Consider the following 22,467-nt stretch of genomic DNA (forward strand, 5'->3'; position numbering starts at 1 on the left):
AATAAAAAATGAGTAGTACGTATATGGCTAATATCCTCTAATGGAATATTAGCCATAAAATAGAATGAAATCTTGCCATCTGTAATAACATGGATGATCCTAGAAGGTACTGTGCTGATGTCATAGGTCAGGCAGAAAAAGACACGTGTCATAATATTTCACATGTGGAATCTAAAGAACAAACTGAATGAACAACCAAAACAAAAGAAAACTCATAGATACAGAGAACTTATTGATGGTTGACAAACGGGAGGGGTGTAGCGGGGATGGGTGAAAAAAGTGAAGGGATTAAGAAGTACAAATTGGTAGTTACAAAATAGTCATGGGGATGTAATTATAGCATAAAGAATATAGTCAATAATATTGTAATAACTATATATGGTGTCAGATGGGTACTAGATTTATTTGAATGATCACTTCATAAATTGTATAAATGTCTAATCACTATGTTTTACAAGTGAAACTAATATGACATTGTATGTCAACTGTAGTTGAATAATAAAAATTATTTTAAAAATAATTATTAAAATTATTATTATAATTATTTAAAATACATATATACAATTACATTTGCGAACTCATCCTAGAAAAAGTGCTATATATCTAATTGCTGAATATCACTATGGTGATCTTCGAAGTGCTCCCCTTGGGAAGCTATGCACGTACGATGGTGCCTCGTCCACCCTTCAAAGCAATTTTGGAACTCTTTTTTTGGGATGCCATCAGAGATGTCCTTGTATAACTCTTGATGTCCTGAATGTCATCAAAATGTCTTCCTTTCAGTATTTCCTTCACCTTTGGTTAAAGAAAGAAGTCACTGGGGGCCAGATCAGGTGAGTAGGGAGGGTATCCCAACACAGTTATTTTGTTTGTTGGCTAACAACTTTCTCACAGACAGTGTCCTGTGAGCTGGTGCATTATCGTGAGGCAAGAGCCATAAATTGTTGGGAAAATCTCAGGTTCTCTAACTTTTTCATAGAGGCTTTTCAGCTCTTCCAAATAGTAACCTTGGTTAATGTTTGTCCAGTGTTACAAATTCATAATGGATAATACCTCTGATATCAAAAAAGGTTTGCAACATCATCTTGACAAATTTACAAACTTAATTGTCATAACTCCTACATTCATTGGATTTTTATATAAATATTCATTATTATGTTTATATAATAATCTAATTAATGTATATATAATGTTTTTATATATTACATAATATGTATGCTACATACACACACACACATATATATGAAACATTTTCTATATTCAGTCATCCATTGGAGACATTAGTTATGGTAAATAATGCTGCAGTGAACATGGGAATGCAGATATTTATTCAAGACAATTCTGTCATTTTCTTTGTATGTATATCCAGAAGTGGGATTGCTGGATCACATGGTATTTCCAATTTTAATTTCCTTAGGAATGATGGATAAACATTGCCCGTTTTCATGATGCAAGATGGGAAACATGAAAACTCCATCTGATACATAGTAGATAATTTAGATTTAATGTTTTATTTCTTTTGATATTAATTCGTCATTAATTGATGTTTTCAAAGTCCACTTTTTCTGTCATCCCCATTTTTGGTTAACTGAAATTTTAAAAAATTACCCTTATTTCCCCCTACATTGTTAAATTTGAATTTTTTTCATTTACAACAAATATAGGAAACTAATTATGACTGGAGGATGAATCAATGAATGATATAATGAGTAGTAATTTAATGTTTCTATCTCTTACATTGTGATGTAGTTAAACATTCTTTATGTTTTGTCCTTCACAGAGACAGTAATTTTTATCAGGGAAACCCTAGATAACTTATATATAAATAACATAATTAAATGCAGCAATTTTAAGAAATAGGGCAGAAAAATTGAGAAGATAGTTTTCGGAATTCATAATTTAACAGTTACATTAAAGTTGAAAATGTAGTAATTCTTCAGAAACAGGGACAAATATTTAATACCTATTTAATCAGATTATGATTTTGGGTTTTTTCATTATAATTGAAATGGCATAATAAACATAAAAAGTAGGTAATGCCAGTATTTAGCAACCATCTAAGAGTAGGAATTCAACATCTAAGATCCTCTTAATAAAGCCAAAATTTTCAGTGCTTGTGATTAAGATGGAATCAAGCATGAGTCGTCACATCTTTTGTCCCCAGAAATCTTTTAGAATATGCAAACAACTTCTCAGAGGCACTTGCCAATGGACAAATGAAATGGAAAACTACAAATTCAGAGTCTCCTATATTGTGAACGTGTGTGATAAGTTACACTGTCTTCAAAATAGCCAAAGTGAAAGAATTTCCTGTTCAAACTTCAAATGACATAGTGATGAAATATCTACTTTGTCCACTTTTGTTTCACTCTGAGTCTTCACATGCAGTCTGTGAAAACCACAGATATGGTTGTTTAAAGGAGCAACCTGTTGTTTCACTAAAGAATGTACGACTTTCTGGCCCAAACAAGGTATGTGTCTCTACTTTCTTGTCTATTAGCGCGTCTCATGTAGTGGAGACTACAAATGCTAGATGTGATGCAGCTTAGGTACAATTAATATGCAATCAAAGAAAGAAAACATTGGTATTCTGATTTGTACAACTTAGGGTAAAAACAAGAATAAAATATGAAATATGTTGGAGGACATCTTCAAATATTCAAGTGTTAGCCTGTGGAAAATGACTAACGAAAATAAACACATGAATAATTGGGTTTTATGAAATCCTAAGCATCCCGAACAGTTAGCTTTGGATTTTGTAATGAACAGATATAGTTACGTCTGTATGTTATTTTATATTTACCCAGTCTTTAAAAATATATTCTTAAAATGAATTCATTATATCGAGAAGGTCAAACATAATTCTTCTTAGATATAATTTGATTAAATAAAATCAATTTGACTCGTAATAAAAATCAGGATGAGGTATCCTCCACAGAACCTTCTTTAAACTTAATTTTAAACAATCAAAAGACCTTTTACAAGTTGAACAAAACATTGAAAAACAGATTTCGCAGTGGTAAGAGACTCCTGTCTAATGAATTATATTACAGTATCTAACTGATGTGAATCAGCAATAGTAACGTGGCAAATGTATGAAAGTGATAATTAAAATATGTAACGTGTTACTGAGAGTTTATAAATGAGATTGAGTATTGTGTTTTACATGCGTTATATCTTGCATACTTTTATTCCCATTTTAGCAGTAAATTAGGTTGCTAGATACTAGGTAACTTTATAAGGTCATATATTGTAAGTTTCAAAGCCAGAATTTATTCTAGATCTCACTGACAGCAGAGCCCATTGACTGAATGATTATGTTATGTTATCTGCTTTTTTACATTTTCTTATACAGCTAAAGCTACCCTGACTGATTTTGACAGCCATAAGATTTTTTGGGAAGTTTGCACCCCAACTGCTCCTCCATAAATAATCTACACATTTATTTATCATTTTATGATTTTAAATCTCTGCCATTAAATAAATTACAAATTACTTGTGTAAAATAACTATTTTAAAATAAATTTTTAGTTGTAATGCTTTTATTATTTAATTTTGGATAACTTTAATGTCATGTAACATTTTTCAGCACATAAAATATTTCCAGCTCTACTATTTCCCCAACTTTAGAACACTCAATCTTTAACCATTAGTCAGTTTAAAAATTGTCATAAATATTGGTGCATCACTTGATTTTCTATACAACAATTTAATTTGCACACAGTTCTTATTACGGTGTTAAAATGTTTCAGTGGAATCTGACTTTAGCTTAACAAAATATTAGTTTTCATGAAACTCTTTATTCCTAATCTATTACTTTTCATTGCTTTAACCAATAATATTGTGCCAAACATCGAATATCATTTTATGAACTACTCTTCTGTCGTGAAAAACTTATTTAAAGCTCTAAGTAAATTAGGAAACGACCTCCCATTGGTCAACTGTAGAATGAGCACTGTTTCTTATCTCACACTCCACCCACTTTGACTATCCTGAGTCTTGCCATTATTCACCCCATTTGTTAACTACTTAAGTAAAGTTATCACAGGCACCAAACCTGACTTTACTCAGCTGCAGAGATGGATATCCAACTAGAAAACTACTCAGAACGGAATCTGGCTAAGGACTCAAGGAGACAGCAGCCAAAAGGTAAGGGCATGAAAAGCTCCATTTTACTAATTGAACAGCAAACATCCTAAGAGGAATCAACCCTTCAAATTCTTGTCAGGATCATCAAGGGAATGACAAGAATGACAACTGCAAAGGTAAAGCATTAAATAGACCCAGAGTATAAGTGTTCTAGGATGTGCAGCTGGGTGTAGAGATGTGGGGAAACAGTAGGGAATAAGCTCACATATTTTTAATTAGTGAGGATCAGAGGTTGAAGTTGGAATACAATATTCTAACATGAAATCTGAGGACTAATTTATGCAGGTATCGTGGTAGGGTTCAGTCTTTGACCAACAATTCATGGAGCATTATATTTCTTGAAAATGCAATGGCATATTCTGAAAGGTTACAATGGTAGATATGGGTTTGGAGTTCAATTTTATATATATTTGATTCCATGCATGTAAACTGTCTGAACAGTTGTCTCCATCTCTCCTTCTCAGTATTTTATTTCTTTCCTGCAGAATCAGAATCACCTCCAGAGAAGTTCATTGCTGGGATCCTGGGAGTCATTTGCGTCATCCTGATGTACACTGTAGTAAGAATGATGCATTTTATTCCCAGTGAGTACTTTTTTGAAAGATTTCAAGGGAACTTTTCACTCTAATGCTCATCAGTGCCTCTAAACATTTTATAATATTATGAAATAGAACTCTCATTTTAATGTATGCATTTAGAATAAATGTGGAATGTTTCTTTTGAATTTCAAAAGTATAATTACCCGAATATTTCTATAGAATATTACATGTATTTATTTTCAGATTTCATAATTCAAAGATTTGTATTTTTTATATTTAGTCATGGAACTTTTATTCTGATTTTTCTGAATATCGTGTCTCATTTTAATCTCATAGACCTTATTGAGAAACACAACTTAATTCTTGAGATTGGTTAAACCAAATACCTTAGTGGAATTTGATCCTTTTAGGCTTTTGAAATCTAGTTTTAAAAATTTTCATTAATTAATTAATCTGTCTTGTAAAATCAGTTTTATTTCAGATTATTTTATCCTAAACATTACACCAAATGTCAAAGTAAAAAACAAAAAGTATTATGATTTATGCAAATCAATATTAATTTTTAAATAAGAATTACTCCTTTTTTCTAGCTACTGAAAACCCAGAGCAGAATAATAACCCCTTAACAACAGGGATCCAGAAAGGTACAAATAATTTTCCAAGTTCTATATTAGTACAATTTATAGTTTGTCTGTAACTCAGAATACGCAAAAATAATATTACGTTTTTTTGGAATATATAAATTATAACATTGGGCAATAAATGTCCATAAATGCTAATTTTAGGAGACTGCGTCTTCTTATGGAAGAATATGAAGAAGTGTTCATTTTAAATCACCATACCCACTGTTGCTGATTGTCTTATGTTTCCTCCGGCTATGCTATGAGAAAAATAATTTTGTTTCTAAAAAAGTGGTTTTGTTCATTGATTTTCATGATGTGTTCAAATGGATATTTATGTTTGTGTGTTTTCATTGTTTGGGCACATAAATTAGGGGGTGAGAGGCTGACCATTCCCTACGAGTGTGTGTGATTATATTTTATTTTACATGTACCAGCCAGTGAAGGTGCATAGAAATGTTATGCACATATATGTTTGTAGTTATGCAAATGTGTAAATTTGTTTTTATTTTTTAATTCAAATTGTTTTTTCGTAATAATTTCTTCAGCATATCATCGTGGTCCTTGTCCAATGGAGTGGTTTACATATTCCAACAACTGCTATTACATTAGCACTGAAAAACACACATGGACTGAGAGTCAGATGGCCTGTGCTTCCAAGAAATCTAACCTGTTTTATATAGATAATGAAGATGAAATGGTAAGATTTTAAATGTTTCCAACATTTTATTAAAATATTACTTTGTTCTACAGTATGAGTGTAGTATTCATTCATATTTTTGTATATATTCATAGTTTGTTTTAAAGTCTATTAATATTCTATTGTTTAATTCTTTAAACTTTTGTTTATATTTCATGCCATTAATGCACATTTAATAATTTCCAGTTCTTACTTTCCATAGACAACCACACTTGTATACATACCTTTTGTCTAAAATAAGTTTTGCCTTTAATTTTGCTATGAAATTTTAAATTATATCAAGGACACTAAACATTATGGTTGTGCAGATTGTTTATAAATTGGAAGGACCCATGTAATTACAAATCAGATCACGAAAAGTAAGTTTCCAGTCCACAATAGCCAACTCCTGTGTATTCTCTCAACTTTCCCTCCCCCACTTAACCACTATTCTGATTTTTAATATTCCAAATTATCTTTGCTTAAATTTGAGCTTCGTATAATAGGGATCATTCAGTACGCATTTTATGTCTCCTTTCATTCACATATGAGATTTTTGGAATTCATCCACACTGTTGCATTTATCTGTAGTTAATTTTTGCTGCTGTATTCCATGTACATGAAATTTTTTATCTACACCATTCAGAATACAGTTGTTTTAATGTGGATATTATAAATATTTGATGAAAATCCTTGTGTACATTGTACATCTTTTTTCCAAATATTCCAATATGTTTAAAATTTATGTATTATACATACATGTTATTTAGAATATATTGTATTTATATAATATTTATAATAGTTTATAGATAAAAGTATATTATAAGTGTATATGGGTATGATTTAATATAATATTTTCTATGTCTCAGAATAAAATTGTAGGGCCATAAATATATGTGTATGTCACATTTATTAAATGATTCCATCTTTTTTTTGGTTTATTGAGTAAATACACATTTTACCAAATAGTCCTTTGATTTAAACGTAGTACTATCAGGAATTTAATGCTATAATTTTTTATCATTATAGAAAAGTATCATGATGACACTAATAGGTATTTTCCTGATTACTATTTGGTTGAACACATCCTTCTGGGCTACTAATCATGACACACTTTTCTGTGAGACTGACAGGTACCTGCAATGTTTCTTGCCCATTTCTCCTATACGTTGTCTGTCATTTTCCTTCCTTGCAGTTCTTGTTATTTTTTGGATGAGAGTTCTTTTTTGAATTTATGTGATGCAAGTAGGTTTCTTGTCCCTGTGACTTACATTTTATTCTCATATTGGAGAATTTTAATGACCAGAATTTATTAATGTTAGCAGAGTCGACTATATCATTTTGGGTGTTAGTGGTCATTTTGGACTACTTCTGAAATCAGTCAAGGTTCATGAAGATAAATTCCTGCATTACTCTCTAGGTTTTATTGTTTTCCTTTGTTATCATTATCTAATTGACAGATCATAATTTATAGCAAGGATTATCTTTTCATAAATAATTGTATATGCAAATATAATTCTATATATACACATATGAGCTAATCTGCTTTATATAGATAGTAGGTATTATATATGTCTCTATGTAGATGATAATGTATATAATATTATATGTATATACATAAGCACACACACAGTAGTTCTCTTATTTGTGGGGAGTATGTTTCAACACCCCAGTGGATGCCTGAAATCACTGATAGTACTGAACCTTATATATACAATAGTTTTTCTTGTACATAAGTACATATGGTAAAGTTTAATTTATAAATTATGCAGAGTGAGAGATTAAGAACAGTAACTAATAATAAAATAGAATAATATAAAATATACTGTAATAAAAGTTATGTAAATGTGGGTTCTCTCATTTCTCTCTTAAAATATCTCGTTTTATTATACCCAGCCAGTTTGAGGTATGACAGCAAAACTAGCACAGATTTCTTTTTCCTCCGTAATTTCATTGGATTGTGATTTCTTACTATAGATTTTAGCGATTTCTGCAGAAGCTTTTTGGCTTTCCTTATTCAATCAAGAACTTTCACCTTTTCACTTACAGGAATTTACAGCCTCTCTTTGGCATATTCGATTGCCAGTATCACTAGTCTCATGCTTTAGCACCATTACTAAGTAAAATAAAGGTGACTTGAACACAAGCACTGAGATGCAGTGACAGTTGATCTGATAACTAAGAGCTACATGCGACTAACATTAAGGATAGTGTAGCGACTAACATTTAGCATATACAGTGTAGATATGCTGGTAAAGACAGGCTTTATATCCTGGGCGGAAGGGAGTGGGACAGGAGGAGTTTCATCATGGTACTTAGAACTACAGAAAACTTAAACTTGAATTTTTTAATTTTGGAATTTTCCTTTTAATACATTTGGACCCCGGTTTACCATGGGTATTTGAAACAGCAGGTAACTGAAACCACAGATAAGAGGGCACTACTGTATATAAATCGCGGTCTGCACAGTCTACAGCAGTTTGAGTAACGTGGAGAAGTCTTATCTCCTTTTTGTCACTTTACTGTGTCCATTTATAATATAATTGTTTTAAATATTTTATCAATCTACATATAAAATCACATGGCAGAATATTATAATTTGCTTCAGTTTATAATTTTGCCTCAACTATCAAACAATTTAGAAAGCAGAAGAGGGGATGGATAGTCATATATCTAATAAGATTTTTATTCTTTGTTATCTTTTCCTTCCTGATGATCCATGAGTCCCTCTTTTATCATTTAATTTCTGCTTAGCTAATTCCCTTTAGTTATTCTATTAGAGTGGACCCCATGGTGAAATGTTTTCTTAGTTTTTCTTTATCTGAGAATGTCTTGATTTCCTCTTCATTCCTCAGTGGTATTTTTGCTGTTTCTATGGTTTTTGGTTGAAATGAGGCAGTTAGCATCTAAAAGTTCTCTGTCTTTCTGGCCTGCTGCTTTCATGGTCCTTTGACTAGAGAGAAAAGGCTTTTCTTGGTACTTTTGTCTGCCCTTGGGTGTTTGTGGTTTGCTGGCCTGTCCAGCATCCAGTCCAGATAAATGAAGTAAAAAGTAATTCCAGGGAGCTTACTGCCAACTCTTTAATCAGGTCCTGAGTTCCCAGCTCTGTCATCGTTATCATCACAGTTTTGTATCTTTTAATCTTTGTCTTTTTTATGTGTAGTGTTCAGGAGTTTTAGCTGTATTTAGTGGGAGAAATAAAGAATATCCATGTCTTGGTCACCGTAAACAAAGCTGCAATGAACATTGGAGCACACGTGTCTTTATGTATAAATGTTTTCAGGTTTTTTGGGTAGATATCCAGGAGAGGGATTGCTGGGTCACATGGTAATTCTATTCATAATTTTTTTGAGGAACCTCCACACTGCCTTCCATATCCTTCGATAAATGAATAGATAAAGAAGTTGTGGTATATATACACAATGGAATACTATTCGGCGGTAAAAAAAGATGATATAGGACCATTTGTGACAACATGGATGGATCTTTAGAGTGTAATGCTGAGAGAAATAAGTCAGACAGAAAAAGCAGAGAACCATGTGATTTCACTGATATGTGGTATATAAACCAAAAACAACAAAAGAACAAGACAAACAAATGAGAAACAGAAACTCATAGACACAGACAATAGTTTAGTGGTTACCAGAGGGTAAGGGGGATGGGGGGTGGGAGATGAGGGTAAGGGGATCAAATATATGGTGATGGAAGGAGAACTGACTCTGGGTGGTGAACACACAATGGGATTAATAGATGATGTAATACAGAATTGTACACCTGAAATCTATGTAATTTTACTAACAATTGTCACCCCAATAAATTTAAAAAATAAATTAAAAAATAAAATTTGTAACTGTGTATGGTGACAGACGTTAATTAGATTTATTGTGGTGATCATTCTGCAATATATACAAATATTGAATCATTATGTTGTATACCTGAAACTAATATATTGCTATATGTCAATTATACTTCAATAAAAGAAATTGTATTTATCTTTTTTAAATGTTTATAAATATATCTATGTATAAGTACAAATTTATATAAACACATTAATAGATGATAGTATAAAAAAAAGAATATCTACCTTCATCTTATCAAACCAAAAGTCTGATCTGTAGCAGTTTTAATTTAATTTTCTTAAGACTAATGGTCTTGAGAATCTTTTCATGTACTTATTTGTCACCCTTGTATCTTTTTTAAAAACTTTGTTAAATTTATTAGAGTGACATTGGTGTTTTATTTTTTTCCATTGGTACACAATGAATTCCCTTTTTCAAAAATTAAAATTTATTGGGGTGGCAACAGTTAGTAAAGTTACATAGGTTTCAGGTGTACAATTCTGTAAATACATCATCTATATATCATAATGTGTGTTCACCACCCAGATCAGCTCTCCTTCCATCACCATGTATTTGACCCCTTTTACCTCTTCTGCCATCCACACTCCCCTTTTACCCTCTGGTAACCACTGAGCTATTGTGTGCGTCTATGAGTTTGTTTGTTTTGTTTTTTTTTCGTCTTGTTCTGTCATTCCTTTCAGTTTTATATCCCATATATCAGTGAAGTCATATGGTTCTTGACTTTTTCTGTCCGACTTATTTTGCTCAGCACAATAATCTCAAGTTTCGTCCATGTTGTTGCAAATGGTACTGTTTCATCTTTTCTTATGGCAGAATAGTATTCCGTTGTGTATATATATCAGAACTTCTTTATCCCATCATCTATCGAAGGAAACTGGTTGTTTCCATGTCTTGGCCACCGTAAATTAAGCTGCAATGAACTTCAGAGCACGTATATCTTTACGGATAAATGTTTTCAAGTTTTTGGGGTATATACCCACAAGAGGGATTGCTGGGTCATGTGGTAATTCTATTATTAATGTTTTAAGGAACCTCCACATTGCCTCCCATAGGGACTGCACCAATCTGCATTCCCAGCAAGAGTATATGAAGGCTCCTTTTTCTCCACAGCCTCTCCAACGCTTGTTATTATTAGTCTTGTTGATGATAACCATTCTAACAAATGTAAAGTGATATCTTATTGTGGTTGGAATGACATTGGAGCTTTTAAATGTCCAACTATAATCATTGAACTGTTTATATCTCCTTTTAATGTTGTCAGTTTCTACTCGTGTGTTTGAGAGTTCTGTTGTTAGGTGGTCACGTTTGTAATTGTTTTTTGTTCTTCTTATAATGACATCGTTAACATTTTGAATTGTTTCTTTTTATTTCTAATAATATCTATTGTTTTAACAGTGATTTTGTCTGATATTAGAATGGACAGTTCAGCTCCCTTATGGTTACAGTTTATAGGTATATCATTTTTCACCCTTTTACTTTCTTTTTTTGTACCTTTGAATATAAAGTGAATTTATAATAGACAGCATATAGATGGATCTTACATTTTCCCTCAGTATGACAAAGATACACACATGGGTGGGGGGGAGATGCCAAAAAATGTATGCAAGTGGATACTGTGGACGGCATCACTCAAGCAGTAGTTAGTCATAATCAGAAGTGTCTGGATGTTGATGGTAACCACTTTGAGCACTTCTTGTAATTGCAGAAGTCAAATGTGACTTGTATTTATCTTTTGTGTTTGGTATATATTGAGTATTACAATTCTAATCATTTTTTCTTTTCTTAAAATGTGTACACATTTTTTGGCATCCTTTGTATATATATTTTTTCTATGCTAATATGTAAGTTAAATTTCATTTTTTTAAATTCAAATTGTTTTGGGATAATAATTTCTTCAGCATATCATCGTGTTTGTTGTCGAAAGGAGTGGTTTACATATTACAACAATTGCTATTACATTAGCACTGAAAGAAAAACATGGACTGAGAGTTTGAGGGCCTGTGCTTCCAAGAACTCTAACATAGTTTATATAGATAATGAAGAAGAAATGGTAAGATTTTTAACAAACACTTTATTAAGAACTTATTTCAGTCATTCTTTTTGTAGAATTCAGCAATATTTTTTGTACGTATTTTTAGTTTATTTAAGTCTGCATAGTATTCTATTGTTTGACTTCTATATTTTATACCACTAATGCACATTTGATAATTTTAAGATCCTGCTTTTCAAAGAAAACCATGCTTCTCTAAGTGCTTTTTTACTAAAACTAACTTTGCTATTTAATTTTACCATATTTCAAGGAAATTAAACACATCATGTTGTGCATATTGTTCACAAACTGAAAAGGTTCATGTAATTACAAATCAGATCATGAAACAGAATTTTCCATCCCCGGTAGTCCTGCTCCTCTATGCTCTTATCAATTTTCCTTCCTCCTCAATTAATTAATATTCATATTTTTAATATTATAAATTATATTTCCTTATTTTTGAACTTTTTATCAATTGAATTATTCAGTATGCATTTTTATGTGTGTCTCCTTTCACTCCCCTATACTATTTTCCATGCATCCGTATTATTGCAATTATCTGTAGTTTAATTTCAACACAGAAATATATGAATGTGATGTATTTTAATCTATTGTGCTCAGAACTTTGGTTGCCTTTTAATATGTAGGTAGTATGAATATTTTTTATGAAAATTTTTGTGTATGTCTTTTTTGCACATATTATGTTGCATTTATAATTTATATGTTATATTACATATATGTACCATTTTATATTTATATAGTAAAATATCATATTTATAATAATATAAGTTATAAATGTAATTATATTGTCATAATTGTACTTATGTATAATAAGAATACATTGTCCTTTAAGTATTAGAATGAAATGCAGGGTCATAAATGTATGTTTATGTCAAGATTGTTAAGTTATTCCAATGTTCTTCTAGCTTATTGCATAAATAGTTTCTTGATCTGAAACTTAGTAGAATCAGTAATTTTAATATTGTAAGTTCTGATCATTATTTAACAGTATCATTATGACATTAATGACATTTTCCTGCTTCCTATTAGACTGAACACATTTACCTGAGCTATTTTAATCATTAAGATATTCTCTCATAAAAATGAGAAGTGGCTGTTCATATCTCTTGCCCTATTCTCCCATATGTGGGTTTTTTTTTCTTTCTAGAAGTTTTTCCAATATTTTGGATATGAGCTCTTTTTTAACTTAAGAGATTCAAATAGTTTTTTAACTTTGTGACTACATTTTTATTTTCACATTGTAGTTTTTTAATGACCAGAATTGATTAATTTGTTTGTTTGTTTGTTTGTGTTGTTTGTTTGTTGCTTTCAGCTTTTTTTATAGTTCCATGTGTACAAAACAATGTAATAGTTAGACATTTACACCCCTTACGCAGTGATAATCCTCTCCCAGTCTACTACCCCTCTGACATCATATATTGCTGCTACAATTCCACTGACTCTATTCTCTCTGCTGTACTCCACATTATGTCCCACATTTGAGTGAAGTCATATGATTCTTGACTTTTTCTGATTTATTTCGCTTAACATGACAATCTCAAGATCCATCCATGTTGTCACAAAAGGCAGTACTTCATCTTTTCTTATTTCTATATTCCATTATATGTACGTACTACCTCTTCTTTAGACATGTCCAATCTAGTCCCATTCCCTCATTTTCACCCTGACTCAAGCCTCCTGATAATCCTGCCTTTTCCCTCAAGATTATTTCTTTATGTCTTCAATGTTCTTCATCATTTGATTATAATGTTTGAGATGTGGAAATCTATGTGCTGACTCTATTAGTACTTTGCTGAGACTCATATGTCTATATTTTTTAAATTTAATTTAAGAAGTTGTTTATTTATTGTGTCTCAAATTGTTTTTCTGTCTCTGTTTCTCATCTTATTCTCTGACTACATTTATACCTATGTTAGGGATCCTGATTCTTTTTCAAAGATAGCTGAGGCTCTGCTTATTTTTTTCTTTTTCTCTTTTTTTCCTCTATCTTCCAGGATAAATAATTTTTAAGCTTAATTTCATCAATTCTCCCTCTATCTCAAATTTTATGTAAATTTAGTAAATTTTGCATTTCAGCAATATTTGTCAGCTTAGAATTTCTTTTCTTTTCTTTTCTTTTTAAAAAAATAAATAACAGAAATTTATTTTCTCACAGTTCTAGAGGCAGGAAGCCCAAGATCAAAGTGTTGATAGGTTTGATTTCTCCTGAGGCCTCTCTCCTTGGCTTGCGGACAGCTGTGGTCTCAGTATGTGCTCACATGGTCATCTCTCTGTGCATGCACATGTGTGATGTCTCTCTGTGTACCCTAATCTCCTCTTCTTATAAGGACACCAAGCATATTGGATTAGGACCCACCCTAACAGCCTCCCTTTAAATTAATTACCTCTTTAAGGCCTTATATCCAAACTTCAGTCACATTCTGAGGTACTGGGGCTTAGTGCTTCAATAAATAAATTTAGGGGAGACACAATTCAGCCCACTACAGCTGGTCATCATAGAATGCTAAAATTAAACAGGGAAGAAATTCATTTCAATTTCTGATAGCTTTTGATTACTAAATCCTAAAAGTAACTATGTGACATGGCATTTCATACTTCACTTTTAGATTCCAAATTGTTTTCTACACAAGAAAATTTGCAGGAACAGAAAAAAACAAATCCATTCGTTAATTACTTTGACTTGCTAAGCAGGGTCACTGTCTTAAGATGGAAAGAAAGTAAAATAGTCTGTGCTTTTATTAAGTGCTTGTTCTACCTCTTTTAAATTAAATTTATGGGGGTGACATTCATTAGTAAAATTATATAAGTTTCAAATGTAAAATTCAATTTGATTCATTCATTTATATAGTTTTTCTTTCTTAATTTGTTTCCTACATGTTTTGTCACTGTCATCATATTCAAATATAGGTACTTGAACATAGTTTTCTTTATAATTTGTATATATATTTATAATAATTGCTTTAAAATATTTTTACTATTAAATCTAAAATATCATCCCAGTAAAAGTTAGATTCTATTGACTGATTGTTTTCTCTAAGTATGGAAGACATTTTTCAATTTTCTTTCTATTTTTTCATACTTTTATAATAGACATTGTTTATATATCATGTAACAAAATGGATTCTGTTTCGTTTCTCTTAGATGTATTACATTTTTGTAACTTGCATAAATTTGTACTGCAGAAACTTATACATTGTGCTTGCTTATATCTCTTCTCAGTTTTTAAAATTCTTGTTGTTTATTTTCAGCCTGGCTTCCTAGGGATTCCCCTTGTGTATGTATAAGTTGGTTGACAACCAATAATTATATATTTTTAATATATTTAAATACCTCCAGTCAATGGGGCTCCCACTCTCTGTTATTTGATGTACTGTGTGTGTATGTGTGTACTGGGGAGTGTTCATAACTTTGCAATTAGTTTTCAAGTCCCCTTTGGCTTTTAATTTTTACTGGGTTCATCTTTATTTGCTCTACACAGTGCATAATTGTTTCACCAGCCAAGAATGTGTAGAGACTAATGTCTTCTCTTCTTGTGCACTCTCCCTTTTGTTTCTTCTCCACTATTTTTGTGGCTGGCACTGCGCTGGACACAAAGGAGACTAAAAGCTCGGACTAGAAAAAGGGTTGGTTTTCCTCGTTTTAACCTTGAAAATTGAGTACTTCAGAGCTGAAAAAGTAGTGGGTAATTTAGTACCACCTTTCCCACTGTTAATCAAGTGTCCCCATGTGGCAACAACACCAGTGATTTGTGCAGCCTTCTCCAAATTGTAAAAACTACAGTTCTTCTTACTCACTGAGCTGAGGTGGGGATGAGGGGTGACACGGGAGCGGTCCTAGGCAAGAAGACTACAAATTTGCTCCATTCTTACTTGAATTTCTAGGAGTTTTTCCAATAATACGTCACAAGTTATTATTAGTCTTTAGTCAATTGTCACACCCTTGAAATTATTTGTGTCAATTTTCCTCTTCATACAGTCATACTAATACATTTTCCTAATGTGTCCAGTTTATAAATATATAATGTAAATTGAAAGACTGTATAAAATAGAAAGAATTAACTTTATATTCCATTAAAAATTCATATTACTATAAAAGCTTTTATCTGACTTCTCATAAAATTTGTTTTCTACTAGAATTTTTTGAGCCACTTTTGCTCTCTTTCATGGATTGGACTCTCGAACAGTACCGATAATAGTTTGTGGGTGTGGCAAAATGGCTCAACTTTCTCTTCCAAACTGTAAGTTTCATGAGAACGCTTATATTTTATGCCTTGAAGTAATTAATCTTAGAAAGAAAAAGCAATATGTGAACAATTATATGAAGACAATTATTTAAGTATTTCCATACAAAATTATACAAGGAATATTCAGATTAGTATTAGTCTAAGTAAATTATTTATTCATTAAAGTATTAGGTCATGTATTACCAGATTAACGATATATTATTCTCTGTATTTCAGGTTCTCAATATCCTCAGAGATGAGCAAGAATTGTGCATTTGTGTTGTTTAAGTCACATCAGCTTTATTCTGAATCTTGTCTAGAAAAAAACATATGTTTGTAAGCACCAGGCACTTTGCCTTATCTAAAGTTGGTATAATGTTAATCTGCAGAGAACATATTTTTAATTTACTTAAAACCCATAAAATAATTTTCTTATAATTATCTCTTATGATACAATTTTGAATGCAGTTTTACATTCACAACAAAATTAAGACAGATACTGAGATTTCCCATATTCCCCCCATCCCTACACATGCAGAGCTTTCCCCATGGTCAACATCACTCACCAAAATGATACATTTGCTACTGAGAATGATTCTACATCGATGCATCATAATCACTTAACATCCATAGTTTATGTGAGGCTTCACCTTGGTCTTGTAGAATTATTTTTAAATCTGTATTTTTATTAATTTTTAAAATATATATCCAAGTGCATGTCATATGTTTCTTAAGCTTTTGGTACTTATTAAAATAAATGAAGTATAAATTGCAAATTTTCATATCAAGAGCTATTATTTCTAAGTCCTCAATATGGTGAATAATTCCATTTATATTTTCAAATTAGTTGATTTGCCCTAGCCCTCAATGTTGAAAATGAGGATTCAACAATACAGGCTAGCATAGTGTGTAATAGTGGGGTTAAAAGATTAAAAAGAGAGCAAATTTGGTTTAACAAATTACTAAGTTTTTGTAGTAGAGATAATCTACAGGATAAAAAAAAAAAAGGAAAGAATACCCTAGGGTTAAAGAAGAGTACCCAAAGGGGGAATGCCTTGGAAGACAGCTTTACTCCCTCAGGCTGGGTTTAGACTTCACTGAACACAGTGTGGCTGACAAAAGATATGTTTGCTGAGTTGCCCTGGATAGAGCAGTTCCACAGTCCGCTGGCTGTTATTGGTGAGGATGGATCTCAGGCTGTGACTGGCAAGCAGGAAGACCTCCCTACCATGGTGTCCTCATGCAGAGGTTGGATAAGAGGGAACTATGACTGGGACTGGCCACAAAAACTGCTGGAGAGTGAACACCACAGGACGTCCTGCATACATGCAACTGGCAACCTCACCCCGGAGCCAATGGGGAGAAAGCACCATGAAATCAGGAACAAGAGTCCTTTCTCTGGCAGTGTCTCTCCGGTGCCTTTTTCAGGCAAAACAAAATCATGCCAGCTGACAAGGTTGAAAAAGTTATAGGATCTATCTCTATTATCTCAGAGAGGGCCATGAAGGACAGATTTGGAGCTGAGATTAATAAATTGTTGATTGACCCTCGAGATTACTGTGCCAGAAGCACAAGCTGTATAAAAGCCACTTGGATCTGTCCCACTTGCTCAGAGAATGGAATCAACATGCACCTTTTAAATAGATTTTGGTGCAGCATTATCAATGATTTGATTCCCTTTTTGGTAGAGACTGGGTCTTTTCATTGAGTATAATCAGTACTCATTGATATTTTTTACATGTCTGTTTTGTCCTGTACCAGCTCTCAGATATTCTGGAAGATATCCTGTTTTATTAAATTTGCTGTCTCTGTCATTCGACCCACCTCATTACTATGCTTAGAAAAATGCTTTGAGGGGAAAAATAGAGTGTTAAACAATGAAGAAAACAAAAATTAAATGGTAAAAAATATTTATGTAATTCTAACAGCTCGTTATTGACAGAATTTGGGATAAACTTTCATAACTTGACGATGTTTCAGAGATAGTTGTACTATAATTCAATTACAAGAGAGAGAGATCCTATCCTTGATTTTATTTGCAAAATAAATTATTATTTTTTATACATGTCTCTGAGTATTGAAATAGTTTTTATATTCTCTATATTCCTTATATCATAGAGAAAACATATGACTATTCAAAGTCAATTTCATATAATATGTAAATGGTAGCTGTGTCTACTTGCTCAAGTTATGTTACAAAGAGCCCATTGTGGAACTGATGTTTAAAAATAAGAATTCATTCTCATTCACACATTTGTGGTTTGGCTGGACTTCAGTTGATATAGGTTAGACATGTATGCCCGTGGCTCCAGACAACATGTCCAGATAAGATTTCTTTTACATATTTTATTTTCTGAACAGTGAGCTACATGGTACACTTGTCCTTCATATAACAGAGATTAACAGCTCTCAGAGTGGCAAGCAAACCTGTGTTTCTTAATGCCTGGGCTCATACCTCATAAATTGTCACTTTCTCAATCCCATAATAGTCTCAAAACAGGTCACATGGCCAAACCTATCATTAATTGCAAAGTATGCTCTTTTCTTAGTTGTCAGAAGGGATGAAATGTAGATTCACTGAATAATAATCTACCTTAATTGCCATAGGAATATTTTTATTGTTATATTTCATGAGATACATTTGTTTGTAAAAGGGAAATATTGGGAACAAAAAATTTTACACGTGACAACATGGATGGATCTTGAGATTATAATGCTAAGCTAATGAAATAAGTAAGACAGAAAAAGTCGAGAACCATATGATTTCACTGATATGTGGGTATAAAACTGAAAACAACAAAGGAACAAGACAAACAAATGAAGAAACAAAAACTCATAGACACAGACAATAGTTTAGTGGTTACCAGAGGGTAAGTGGGTAGAGAGATAGTAGATGAGGATAAAAGGGATCAAATATATGGTGATGGAAGGAAAACTGACTCTGGGTAGTGAACACGTAATGTGATGTATGGATGATGTATTACAGAATTGTACACCTGAAATTGTACACCTGCATAACTTTACTAAAAGTTGTTATCCCTTTTTTTTAATAAAGTGTAATAAAAAAAAGAAAATTAAACACTGATGGCATGAAAATCAAGTTTATAACTTTAAATAATTCAGCCTTTTTTCTCTTAAAACAGGAAAACTTCTGCCAACATTTTTTTTTTTTTTCCAAATGAACAAGCATATTATCAGCTGAGGGAAATTGTGTTGGATTTTCTCTTCTTTTGCATTATTGAATTGCAGGTTATAAAGATTCCATTTTTTTTTCCACATAACTTTCTGACTTCAATTACACTTCTCAGAATACAACAGGTGATGAATAAAGCAATTGTTCATAGGGCTTTTAAGAGTTGCACTTAAATAATGTGATAAAAATACAAATGACAGCATTTCTTTTTCTCATGGCTGAAAAATAATCTATTGTATCTATTTATATATGCCACATTTTAAAAAACATTTTTTTATTAGTTTCAGGTGTACAAAACAATGGAATAGTTAGACAGGTATTCCCCTCACAAAGTGATAATACCTCCCCCAATCTCTACTAGGCCTCTGACATCGTATATTGCTGTTACAATTCCACTGACTCTATTCCTTATGCTGTATTCCACATCCTGTGACCATATATATATATATATATATATATATATATATATATATATATATATAATTATAGTTGACATTTATTATTATTCAGCTTCAGGTGTACACTGCAGTGGTCAGGCACTTGCACTGTTCATGAAGTGGTCTCCCTAATAAAACAAGTGTCCATCGAATACCCTACAAAATCTTTACAAGATTATTGATATATTCCGCAAACTGTCTTTTGTATTCCCATGGCAATCTTGTGGTCAGAATGGCTATCATCAATAAATCAACTATAAATCAACAAACAAGAGCTGGTGAAGATGTGGAGAAAAGGGATCCCTCATGAATTGTTGGTGGGATTGCAGATTGGTGCAGCCACTATGGAAATCAGTATGGAGGCATCTCAAAAAACTGGAAATGGCCCAGCAATTTCACTCTTAGGTATCTATTCAGGGAATGCTAATTCGAAACAATTTATGCACCCTTATGTTTATCGCAGCACTATTCACAATAATCAAGATATGGAAACAACCAAAATGTCCACCGGTAAATGACTGGATTAAGAAACTGTGGTACATTTATACAATGGAGTATTAGCCATAAAGAAGAATGAAATCTTACCATTTGCAATGATAAGGATGGACCTAGAGAACGTTATGCTAAGTGAAATAAGTCAGACAGAAAGACAAATACCATATTATCTCACTTATATGTGAAATCTAAAGAATAGAATAAGTATGCCACATTTTCTTTCTGTATTCATTTGTTGATAGACACATATTGTTTTCTTATCTTGGCTGTCATGAATAATGTTGCAATGAACATGGGAGTATAGATATGTCTTTGAGATCCTATTTCATTTAATTTGCATATATATCCAGAGGTGGGAATGCTGAATCATATGGTTCTTCTATTTTTAATTTCTTCAGGAACCTCCATATTGTTTTTCACAGTAACTGCACCAGTTTACATTCCCACCAACAGTGCACAAGGTTCTGTTGGGTTTTTTTTCCCACATCCTCACAAACATTTATCTCTTGTTTTTTTGACAATAGACATTCTGACAGGTGTGAGGTGATACCTTATTGTATAGGTTTTGATTTGTATTTTCCTGATTATTAGTAATGTTGAGCACCTTTTCATGTACCTCTTATCCATTTGTAATATGTCTATTTGAGTCTTTTCCCCATTTTTAATAAGGTTATTTACTTTTATGCTATTGAGTTGTATGAGGTCCTTGTATATTTTGGATATTAACCCTTTATTAGATACGTGATTTGCAAATATTTTCTCCCATTCACTAGGTTGCCTTTTCATTTTGTTGATGGTTACCTTGCTAAGCAGAAGTTTTTTTCATTTGATGTAGTTCCACATGTTTATTTTTTATTTGGTTGCCTTTGCTTTTGGTGTGAAATCCAAAAAATCATTGCCAAGACCCATGTCATGGGGCTTATGTTTACTTTCAGGAGTTTTATGCTTTCATTTGTTGTATTCAAGTTTTTAATCCATTTTGAGTTGATTTTTATGTATGCTGTAGATAGGGATTCATTTTATTCTTCTGTATGTGACTATTCAGTTTTCCCAGCACTTAAAGAGGAAGCTATCTTTTCTCCGTTGTATATTATTGGATTCTTTGTTGAAAATTGCTTGATCATATATGCATGGGTTTATGTTTTGGCTCTCTTCTCTGTTCCATTAATCTATGTTTTTGTTATTATGGCAGTACTGAAATGTTTTAATTACTATATCTTTCTAATATAGTTTGAAATCAGAAAGAGTGGTACCTCCAGCTTTGTTTTTCTTTCTCAAGATTGCTTTGGTTATTCAAGTCTTTGGTGGTTCCATACAAATTTTAGGATTGTTTGCTCTATATGAAAAATGCTATTAGAACTTTAATAGGGATTGCATTGAATCTGTAGATTGCTGTAGGTAGTATGGACATTTTAACAATAGTAATTCTTCCAATTCATGAGCACAGAACACTTTTTCATTTATTTGTGTCCACTTCAATTTCTTTCATTAATGTCTTGTACTTTTCAACATATAGATCTTTCACCTTCTTAGTTAAATTTTTCCTAGGAATTTTATTCTTTTCATTGTAAATGGGATTATTTTATTTATTTCCCTTTCTGACAGTTCATTGTTAGTGTACAGAAATGTTGATTTTTATGTATTGATTTTGTATCCTGCAAATTTATTTATTTATTTATTTATTTGCCGTTTTCTTTTTTTAAATTTATTGGGGTGACAATTGTTAGTAAAATTACATAGATTTCAGGTGTACAATTCTGTATTACATCATCTATAAATCCCATTGTGTGTTTATCACCCAGAGTCAGTTCTCCTTCCATCACCATATAGTTGATCCCCCTTATTTAATCATTCATTAGAACTAATATTTGTTTTGTGGAAGTTTGAGGGATTTCTATCCATTATATCATGTCATCTGCAAATAAAAACTATTTCACTTCTTCCTTTCCAAGTTGGCTGCATATTTTTTTTCTTGCCCAATTGCCCTGTGGCAGACTTTCAATACTATGTTAAATATTAAATAAAAGTGGTGAAAGTGGGAATTTTTGTCTTATTTCTATTCTTAGAGAAAAAACTTTCAACCTTACACAACTGAGTATGATGTTAGTTTGTCATATATATGGTCTTAATTATTTTGAGGGATATTTCCTCATTACCCAGTTTGATGAGAGTTTTTATCATCATGGTGGTGAATTTTGTCAAATGCTTTTAGTATGCCTATTG

At 31.9% G+C, this 22,467-nt stretch overlaps 1 long non-coding RNA gene across 1 annotated transcript; it reads left to right on the top strand.

Annotated features, from left to right (window-relative positions):
• Positions 1-2,283: 2,283 nt before the first annotated feature.
• Positions 2,284-4,744, top strand: LOC141570138 (uncharacterized). Its single transcript, XR_012494043.1, has 3 exons — positions 2,284-2,471; positions 4,035-4,149; positions 4,635-4,744. It is a non-coding gene; the product is annotated as an uncharacterized LOC141570138 (long non-coding RNA).
• The last annotated feature ends 17,723 nt before the right edge of the window (positions 4,745-22,467 follow it).

The sequence above is a fragment of the Rhinolophus sinicus genome, linkage group LG02 (assembly GCF_036562045.2).
Source record: "Rhinolophus sinicus isolate RSC01 linkage group LG02, ASM3656204v1, whole genome shotgun sequence".
Taxonomy (NCBI): domain Eukaryota; kingdom Metazoa; phylum Chordata; class Mammalia; order Chiroptera; family Rhinolophidae; genus Rhinolophus; species Rhinolophus sinicus.